Here is a 10,947-nt window from a genome sequence, read left to right as displayed (position 1 = left end):
ATGGAGTATTGTGTGGATATTAAAGATCGTGATCACGTGGTTTGAGAAGATGTTCGTGGTATATTAAGTGAAGAAGCAGGTTGCAAACATTTTTGAACAAAAGCCCTGTGGCCCCTGCCATACACATCTGTCCTGCCCACTTCAATCACTCCACTAGTGTCTTGGGGACTTCTTTGAATAAGTGTGGATGCCCACTTAGTAGAGTTACTGCTTCTCCTTCAGAAATATCTCTTCCTTTTCAGGCTAAGGAAAAGACTGGGGAGTAATTACCGAGCAAAGGATGTGGCAAGGAACCAAAGGCTATTAGAAGTTAACTCACGCTGTGCCATGTATATGTTTATATGTGGGAGAGAGAGGAGATAGTTGCTGTAGATTTGACTCTGACTCATGGCAACCTTATGTTCAATATGATGAAACGTGGCCTGGTCCTGTATCCTCAGGATCACTGGCATGTTCAAGCCCATGGTTGCGGCTATTTTGCCAATCCACCTCACTGAGTGTCTCCCATGCCCTTGTTGGCCCTCTACTTCTCCAAACTTGACGTCCTTCTCTAGCGATTAATCCTTCCCAATGACTTGTCCAAAGCAAGCCAGGCAGACAATGTTCCGTAGTGAGCCATAGGGTTTTCATGGGCTAATTTTCTGAAGTCGATCACCAGGCCTTTCTTACCAGTCTATCTTAGCCTGGCAGCACCACTGAAACCTGTCCCCATGGATGACCCTGCTGGTATCTGAAATAGAGATAGCATAGCTTTCAGCAGCACAGCAACATGCAAGCCACCAGAGTGTGACAGACTGACAGGTGGTCTGACAGACAACGGCAATGAGTTTTGGGTATTATACACACACATGCACACGCACATACATATATAGTAGTCCCTGGGTAGTGCAAACGGTTAAGCATTCAAGTACAAACTGGAAAGTTGGCAGTTTGAACCCACCCAGAGGTGCCTTGAAAGAAAGACCTGGCAATTTGTTTTGGAAACCCTATGGAGTCCATTTATACTCGGCAACATGTGGGGTCGCTGTGAGTTGCCTTGAGTCAGAACTGACTTGATGGCAACGTGTAACTGATATATGTGTAGCTGTTAAGTGCCATCAAGTTGGCTCCAACTCATAGCTACCTTTATGTATAGCAGAACAAACACTTGTCCAGTATATATATGCCTTCTCCTCTATCCCTGCTTTCCCCAACCATTTCACTAGAATTCTTAGACTCATATGATGGTAGTAGAGAGCTCACCTAGCAGAACACTTGGCGCAAAGGCAGTGGAGAGGAGTGAAGGGACCATGGCCAGCCTATCGCCCTACTAGTACCCGCTCCACAGGGCAGGAGTATTGTTGGTCTTGTTTGTCATACATTCCTAGTGCCTAGCACAGGGACTGGCACATGGCGGGCCCTCAATCTTTGTTAAGCGAATACATAAAAGGTGGTAATTAATAGTATGAAGGAGTCCTAGTGGCTCAGTGGTTAAGAGCTCAGCTACTAACCAGAACGTCAGCTGTTCTAATCTACCAGCCTCTCCTTGGAAACCCTACGAGGTAGCTCTACTCTGACCTATAGGGTTGCTATGAGTCGCAACGAACTTGAAGGCAATGGCTTTGGTGTCTTTTTTTGTTGGGGGACTAGTAATTAAAGGAGCCCTAGTTGGCTGCTAACCAAAAGGTCTGTGGTTTGAACCCCCCAGTGTCTCCAGGGAAGAAAAGACCTGGCCATCTGCTCCCATGAAGATTACAGTGTAGAAAACCCTGTGGGAGCCGTTCTACTTTGTCACATAGGGTCACTATGAGTCAGAACTGTCTCGACAGCGCCACTGCCACCATCAGCAACAACAACAGTAGTAATTAATAGGAAGAGAAAAGCAGCCTCTACAGCCAGAAGCTGGCCTGCCACTCAAGCTCAAGACCACGGTGTTGTCCTCTTAAACAGAAATATTTAATATATTAAAAACAACATCACCATCAATCAAAGCCACTCTGTGATCATGAGGGATCAAGACAGGGACAAGACTGAAAGCAGACAAATGCAAAAACATTGCCTAAACCACAGAAATGACTAACACTCCCTTCTCCTGGCTAATACGAATGACTGCTGCTTCTTCACCTTACCTTCTAGATAAGAATTATTAGGAAGGTCAATCACAGAATTACCCCCACTTCCTGACAGCACCCAGTCCAGCGCAAAGCCTTAATCTCTTGAGCCCTTCTCACAGTCATTAACGCAAGACCAAATCTTATATAATAAGGTCTTCCTAACATTGGTGACTTGGTGGTGCAATGGTTAAGCACTCGGCTGCTAACTGAAAGTTGGTGGTTTGAACCCACCAGAGGCTTTTTAGAAGAAAGACGTGCTGATCTGCTCCCATAAAGGTTACAGCCAAGAAAACTGTGTGGAGAGGTTCTATTCTTTCCTTATAACATGGAATATAAGTTGTTGTGAATCAGAACCAGCTCGATGGCACTCCACAACATTGTCTTGCTGAGATGCCCACTGTTCCCACGGTGTGCTCCCTCCTTGCAATGACTCAATAAACCCAACCACAGGTGTGTTCCTGGTGGTCGTTTATTAGAGGACATCAAGCGATATCATTATTTTTGTCGTAATTCATTTTGGTATCCAACATTCTTTCTCACTTTTGGGTTCCTTGCAAATTTGAGAAACTTTCCTTTAAAATATCCATCCTAGGCAGCAGAACAGGGCTAAAGGCTTCTTAAGCACAGCACTAGGGGTTGCCTAGAGTTCAGGCTGATCACTGTGGATCAGACTGGGTTATCTCACTGTGAAGCCATCTGCCACCAGGGGGCAGAGCCATACTGCGCTAGAGCAGGGTCAGGCTAGTCATGGTTGTTTCTGTTGCCTTCCCTCACTTTCCAGGGTGGTTACCATGGCTGGGTCACTTGTGGAGTGAGCTGCTTTCCCCTATCTGTGAATTAAGGCCAGTGATGATACTGAAATAACACATGCTAAAATAGTGCCTCACACTCACAGTTGTTAGCTGGTGTGGAGTTGACCACCGACTCATGGAAATCCCCAATTCATGCCTCTCCCCAGCTCATGGTGACCCCATGCACAACAGAAGGAAATGATGCCTGGTCCTGCACCATCCCCACGATGGGTTGTGGATCAAAGTGCATTGGCTGATTTTTGAAAGGGGATCACCAGGCCTTTCGTCCTAATCTGTCTTAGTCTGGAAGCTCTACTGAAACCTGTTCACCATCATAACAACACGTAAGCCTCTGCTGACTGTACATGAGGTGTGCTGACCTGAAATCGAGCCTGTGGTTTGCCTCTTGGAAGTAAGACTTCTACCACTGAACCACCAATGGCCTCTTAACACTCAGGTTACCAAAAAAAAAAAAAAAAAAAAAGCCCCAAATAGACATCCAAACCAACTGTGGTTGAGTTGATTCTTGACTCACAGCAACCCTATGTGTTCAGAGTAGAACTGCTCCATAGGGTTTTCTTGGCTGTAATCTTTACAGAGGCAGATAGCCAGGGCCTTCTTCCACAGCACTGCTGGGTGAGCTTGAACCACCAACCTTTAGGTTAGTGGCTGAGCACTTAATTTTTGCATTACCCTAAGGCCTTTACTCACAGTTATATCCAATCTCTGCTCAGCCAATAAATATTTACCAAGCATCTTCTACAGGGAAGGTCTTGTGCTAGGTCCTCCTGGACTTGTATGGAAAGAGGGAGTGGTGGGAACAGCCTCATTGGAATTTCTCTTGTAATGAGCGGAGAGAGTGGAGACTCCTACCCCATCCTGAATGTCTGAAGGCAATAGGGTGGGTGAGAGGATAATCTGAAGATGTACTGAAAGGGACCCATAAAAATCTTGTGCCATCTAGTGGATTCTGGCTCATAGCAACCCTATAGGACAGAGTGGAACTCCCCCACCCGGTTTCCAGGGCTGTAATCTTTGTGGAAGCCAACTGCCACATCTTTCTCCAGAGTTGTGGCTGGTGAGTGGAACCACCAACCTTTCGGTTAGCAGCCCAGCGCTTAACCACTACACCACCAGGGCTCCCTGAATGTAAGAGACAGTTTCCTGGAAATATTTCTTTTGGGACAATTTTGCATTAGGGATGCTTTAACTTTCTCATTTCTCAGGTTCTTCCTTCCTCCTTCATTATTATCATCTTGCCGTGGTTGTCTTGTTTCCGTTAAACCATCTGTTGGGGGCTGCGTGGAAAAATTCCACATCCTGCTCTTGGTACACCGTTGGGGACGCTACCCCAGTTTCCTGTTAACTTTGCTAAAGTAAGCCTAACCACCTTCAGGATAATGGGAACATTGGGCTCCATATTTTTAGCAGCCAGAGTGCAATGCAGTAAGCAAAGGGTGACAAATATCACTTTATAGTAAATGTTTCACAATAATGAAAAAGCAACCTCTGTCCCAAAATGGGTCATTCTTTCCGACGTAATTTCTTTTTCCCCCCAGGCAGACAAATTGGCTGAGTCAGGGTGGGCAGACGCGGCTTTCATCAGCACAGGCTAGATTTAATGGTGGCTGGCCCAATGTTGTTTGGCCCAATGGGGCGTGCAGAATTTCCGGCTGGCTGCGATCTTCTGTACACATTCATCAGGAAGCAAGCGCAGGAAAACGTTGCCGGCGGGAAAGCAGCCCAGGAGAAAGTATTCACCTTTGTGAGTCAATAATTCCCAGCCCTGGGAGCAGCTGGAATGTTAGAGAAAACCCCTCACCAGCCGGTCTCTGCTCTGCTTGTTCATTTGCATTTGAATATGAGCATTTAGGGGCGATATTACTGCGCATTAACGTGAAGGAGGAGCCAGGGACCCCTCTGATGGCAGGTGGGAGCGCGAGGTGGTTTGCAAGAGGGAGTCTTAGGGGTTGGCAGTGGGGCTGCCGTGCTGGCGCGGGAATACGTGTGTGTTTATGCTCAGGTGGGCTTTATCCTCCCGCGCAGCGATGATTATATTTGCCTGGCTGACATTTAAACTGATTCTTACTGGATAGGTTCCACTCCATGGGAAGCTCACAGGGCGAGTGAGTTTTCACAGTGCGGGTAGTGCCCTACGCACCTCGCCCAAGCAGTGCCAAGCTCCGGCCGGGTACCTTGTTGACCTGGCAAAGGGGACATAGGTGCAAGCTGTCTGTGAAGAATGACACCTGTCCCTGTTGGCTGGGGAAAGCAGACATGGTCTCAGACACAAAGAGGGGTGTCACTGACAGCTCAGCTCCCCCTAAAACAGGCGAGGAGGCATCCGCACCCATCAATCTTCCCACCACCCAACTGTAAGTTTGTCATAAGGTAGCAGTGGCTGGGTGGTGACTTGTGTGTTACTGTGATGCTGGAAGCTATGGCACGGGTGTTTCAAACACCAGCAGGGTCACTCATGGTGAACAGATTTCAGAGCTGCTTTGGTTGGTTGGTTGTTAGACTAAGACTAGGAAAAAAGTCCTGGCAACTTACTTCCAAAAATTAGCCAATGAAAACCCTGTGGATCACTACAGAATATTGTAGATACAGTGCTGGAAGATGAGCCCCCTAGGTTGAACTCACTTGAAATACACAGTCACCTGAAATACATGATCGGGCATAGCCATAATTATGAAGATGGCACAGGACTGGGCAATGTTTTGTTCTGCTGTACACGGGGTTGCCGTGAGTCAGAGCCGGCTTGACAGTAACTAACAGTAACATCTACCCTTGGGTTCACAGGTGTCTTGGGGAATTGGAAGGGGTGCGTGTACTCATGCTGGGCATCTAGATGATGCCAAGCAGGTCTGTGGCAAGGACACATGTCATGTTGGGTGGACCTTTCAGTATTGAGAAGCTGGCCCATTCCTGCTCTGACAGGAACCACAGCACCTATGAAGGCAGTGGTTATTGCTGGCAGCGAGGACTCAGCTCCCTTGTGGCCACCAGGCCTTGAGGTGGCTCTTCTCTAGGTCCCCTCACTTAGCTCTGCCTGGGTGACAGAGCTTTTTTTCTTGGGTGACATTCTTAGGATAAGTCGCCGGAGAATGGGAACACAAGGATTGTTGCTCCTCCAGCTAGGCCTCTCCAGGGGACCTATCCTTTCATCCTCAGAAAAGCTCTATTCCCATTTTCTTTCCCAGTGGAGGTCCACCCCAAAGGGCAAGACTGAGGGAATTTGGGGGTGGAGACATCTGATCACCCTGTTTGCAACTGTCCTTGTTAATAGTGAAATTTCTTGATGTTTTTGTTCAGGCCTTCAATCAAGTCTTACCAAACACCACAGCCTGGTTATTGGTGCTTAAAGAAAAAATAGAAAGGGGGTGTTTCCCATGGTTTGGGCACAGTAGAAGGGGGAGAAGACAGTGTCTTGAAGAAGAGGTTACACCAAGACAGCAAGAGGGGAACAGGTGAGAAAGCAAGGAGCAGAAGTCTGAAGTGAGATCTGACAAATAGCTTCTGGGACTACTTTGAGCAACAAAGAAATACTCCCTAAATGCTCTCAGAAATACCAAGCAAGAAGCAGCCTGCAAAAATCATAGGATGGGGACTCAGGCTACTTTAGATGGGTATTGGAGGGTTATCCCTGAAGGCTGGAGAACCTTATATGCTCATTTTGCTGAGGAGAAAATGGAGGCTCAGAAACATGGAAAAAAAAAAAAAAAAAAAAAAAATGACCAAGAACACGTACTGTAAAGCCTGGACTTGAGAATTTGAACCCAGGAAAACCAGCTTCCATAGCCCCTGGTCTTTCCATTGCATCTTGATGACTTTTTGCAGCTGACTGGGAAACCCAGAGAAGGGGGGATGTTCTTTAGGCTTTCAGAAAGGGTTACTGAAATGAGCAAAGGTACAAAAGCTGGATATAATAATAAAAAAAAAAAGGCAGTATTTGCTGAATACCTACTATGGGCCAGAGAGTTCCAAGAGGTTTGCTTTATGTGGATTAACTTATTTCATCCTCAAAACAATATTATTTTTGATTATTATTGTCCCATTTTCACATGTGAAAACAGAGCTTCAGAGAAGTTAAATACTGTAGTAGGCCTATAACCTTATTCTGAGCTACTATTGAGCTTGGCCATGGCTGTAGATTAACAATACAAGTTGCTATGATTGGAGCCCCACTGCACGTGGGTCTCTGTGCCAGACACCTACAAACACCCCTAAATTTAATCCTCACCACAACTCTGTGAGGGAAGGCAGTTTTAAATCAGTTTTACAGAAAAAGAAACTGAGTCTCAAACAGAGGTCAAACAACAGACTCATGGCCACATAGCGAATAAGTGGCAGAGGTGACGCTCGAACCCAGATATGTCTGATTAAAGTCTTGGGCTCTTTCTCATATGTAGGTGGCTTCCACACCTGGAAAGCCATCGGAATTACCCAAAGAACATTTATAAAATGCAGGTTCCCGAGCCCTACCCCAGAGACAGATTCAGGAGTTCTGGGGTGGGCCTGGGAATAGGCATTTTATAGACGCCTACAGGGAAAGAAAGAAAGCCCCTGCACCACACCACAGGGTATGGGCGAGTGGGTGGGCCTACGACTGGAAAGAAGGCTGCAGCACACTTGAGAGGGAGGTTGGGAGGCACAACCCTCCACATTCTTGTCACCTTTGCACGGATGGATTACCCAATAAGCAAGGTACTCATGGGCTTAACTGTGTTTACTTACTAATCTGTAGTGGGAAATTTCACCTGTTTTTCACCACACAAAGATGTGGTGAAGCCCACTTGCATAGCTTGGTAAAAATGCGGATTCCACTAGAATGTAAGCTTCATGAGGGCAAGAGACTATTCAATACCACATCCCGAGCCACAGGGCCAAAGCTAGGCATGCAGGAGGAACTTGTTAAAAATTTGCTGAATGAATGAATGAATTCTTGGAAACCACTTTTTTAGGTGCTTGTAATCTGCATTTTTAATAAGTACTCTAGGAGATTCTCAGGTGCGTTAACCTTTGAGAACCACTGAATTAGGTATTTCTATAATTTTTTTTTTTTTTCCTAGAGTTCCTTAGTGGTGCTCATGTGCTTGGCTGCTAACCGAAAGGCTGGAGGTTGGAGTCCACCCAGGTGCCTCAGAAGGAAGGCCTTGTGATCTACTTTTGAAAAATCAGCCACTGAAAACCCTATGGAGCGTATTTCTATTCTGAAACACGTAAGGTCACCACTGGTTTTTCTGGTATTACTTTGGGCATTGCTTGTTCGCGTATCAAATTTGGATCCTATGGTGATTTCCCCGACTGACTCCAAAACCTGAGCTCTTTTTATCTGTCATACTTGCTGTCAAGGACAAGTGTTAAAAAGGGAAAAAAGAGAGAACCACTAAAAGCCCCTATTGTTATTTGAAGTTACTGGGAGGGTCTTCCACCCACCTGTTTGCCTTCACCCTGCAAAGGCCATAGGGAGTTGATAATCGGTCTTGGGGCATGTGGTGATGTAAGGGATGGAAGCCCACCAGGGAAAGCTGCTTACAGAGATGCGGCTGGACCTAAGGCCTCACAGGTGGCCAGGGGCATTCCCCTAGGGGCACACTGCCTTCCCAGTAGCACTGTGCTCTGGCTTGGTGCAGGCCACACTACCACATTGCTCTGTGGCCTGTTCTATCTGAATCCTTGTGTGAGCTACTTACCTAGGGAGCCAACCATAAGCAGAAGTCACTTTATTGGTTACCACCTGGGCTCAGGGAATAGGGGATGCTTGAAATCTGCATGTCCAGCCCTTGCTCTCCTCCTGCCAGTAGGAAGACCGACCAAATCAAAAACTAAATCCATTGTCATTGAGTCGATTCCGACTCATACTGACCCTATGGGACAGAGTAGAACTGCCCCATAGAGTTAGGAAGACTCATACTGACCCTATGGGACAGAGTAGAACTGCCCCGTGGAGTTAGGAAGACCACAGAGGAACTCAAATCCCAACCCAGAAGGTGACTTGGTGAGATCATAAGCCTGAGCAAGGGGCATTGTTTTGGCCAGTGCTTCTCAGCTCTGGCTACATGTCAGATTGCTTTGGGGGACATTTGAAAGAAAGGTTCCTGGGTGGCACAAAGGGTTTATGCTTGGCCACTAACCAACAGGTTGGCAGTTTGAACACACCTAGCAGTGGCATGGAAGAAAGGCCTGGCAATCTGCTTCCATAAAGATTACAGCCAAAAAACTCTATGGAGCAGTTCTACTCTGTAGCATATGGGGTCGTCATGAGTTGAAACTGACTTGACGGCCACGAGTTTGGGTTTGGTTTGGGTTTTTTAAAGAATACCGATACCTGCTCCGCCCCAAGCCAATTAAATACAAATCTTTGAGCATGGCCATAGGGAAAAGGTATTTTTTAAAATCTATATAAGAGATTTTTTTTTTTTAGCTTTAACTATATTGATTTTCCTGAGGATATTAATCAGACATATTAAAGGCTTTCTTTTGTTTTCTTCCTGTTCCTTTTCTGGTAGGGCCGGGTCGGGTGGGTGGATACTTATTGTTGGAAACCCTGGTGGCATAGTGGTTTACAGCTGCTAACCAAAAGGTTGGCAGTTCAAATCCACCAGGTGCTCCTTGGAAACTCTATGGGACAGTTCTACTCTATCTTATAGGGTCACTATGAGTCGGAATTGACTCGACGGCAATGGTTTTATTATTATTATTGCAGGATTTTTTTTTTCCAACTGTTTTGTGGCTCTTGACTATCTTTTTATATTTAAGAATGACAAAATATCAAAATGCTGACAGTAAGCTCTTTGTGAGTGCCTAAGTCCTGCTGATGGAAGGGCTTTCCTCTAAGGTAACCATGCAAGGATAAGGCTATTACCTTGGGAGACTCCCAAATATTAGCATGTGTGTTTATCTGGGACTTTTATATTCACAGGGTTGCTTTGAGTCAGAATTGACTGGACAGCAACGGGTTTGGTTTTTGTTTTTGTTTTCATATTCTCCAGGTTAGAATTCTAGGATACCCCTCTGTGTAAAGGTGAGATGAGAAGGGCGTCAGGTAATACCTTGTGCCCTACAATCTGAGACCATTGAGTGGGAAGGGTCTGTAAGTGATTTTAATGCACAGGCAAGATTGCAAACTGCCGATTAGATGGAGCGGGTGTTTAGTTGCTCCTCAAGACCACTTCCTTTGGGTTTTCTTGGCTTTTTTCCATATATAGTTGCACGGCTTGAAATGACCAAAGGATGGTGCTCAAATTTTCTCTCCTTGAAAGATGCGCCCTAAAATTGCTCACGCACAGACTTAGCATTGGCAAAAATCTCTCGGCCGCTCCCTGAGTTACTGGCTAAGTCCTCGGCTTCTCTGTGGCCCTGGCGTCTGTGACCACGCTGGCTGCTCACCTCTGTCTTGTTGCGAGTCCTCCTGCAGGTTTTCGCCGTGTGTGAGCTGTGGGTAAAGCCGTCCTGTCTCCTGGGCGCGGCGCCCACGTGAGTGCGCATAGAGAAAAGGGCTTGGAAACAGATTTGAAAAGAATCACGTTCCAAATCCCCTGGAAACAAAGGAGCAATTACCCCTACCCCAGCTTTGCCCCCATTTCTTTCTAAAATTCTCTTCAGCTTTCTGAAAATCCTATCCTGTGTTTCTCAGCTTTTACAATATAAAAAAACATTTCACTAGGGGGCACTTTAAGACTGAGTTAAACGGAAACCCCCAGCGACTTGGTGACAATAGATTCCACTTCACCATTAACTAGGTAAACAGCCCTGCACAAAACAAAATCTAAAAAAATATCTAAGGAATTAAATATGTATTTAGTGGAAACTGTGATTCAGTTTCTGTGGGTTGCTTTCTATGCCTATCTTCTTGAAGCTGGGCGTGGAGGAAAGTGGCCTTCTCGGACTTGCTGGCAATTCTGAATGGAGGATTAGAAGAGCAAGGGTAATGATAATAACAACAGTCTCTTCATCTGGTTCAGGACGGACACTTCGCTTACTGCAGTGCTTTAGTACAACTGGGTGTTTGAAGCTTTTACGCAGAAATTTGTTTAAGAAATGTTTTTTTTCCCCTAAAC

Source organism: Loxodonta africana, chromosome 5 (genome assembly GCF_030014295.1).
Source record: "Loxodonta africana isolate mLoxAfr1 chromosome 5, mLoxAfr1.hap2, whole genome shotgun sequence".
NCBI lineage: Eukaryota > Metazoa > Chordata > Mammalia > Proboscidea > Elephantidae > Loxodonta > Loxodonta africana.
This window is presented reverse-complemented; position numbering follows the sequence as displayed.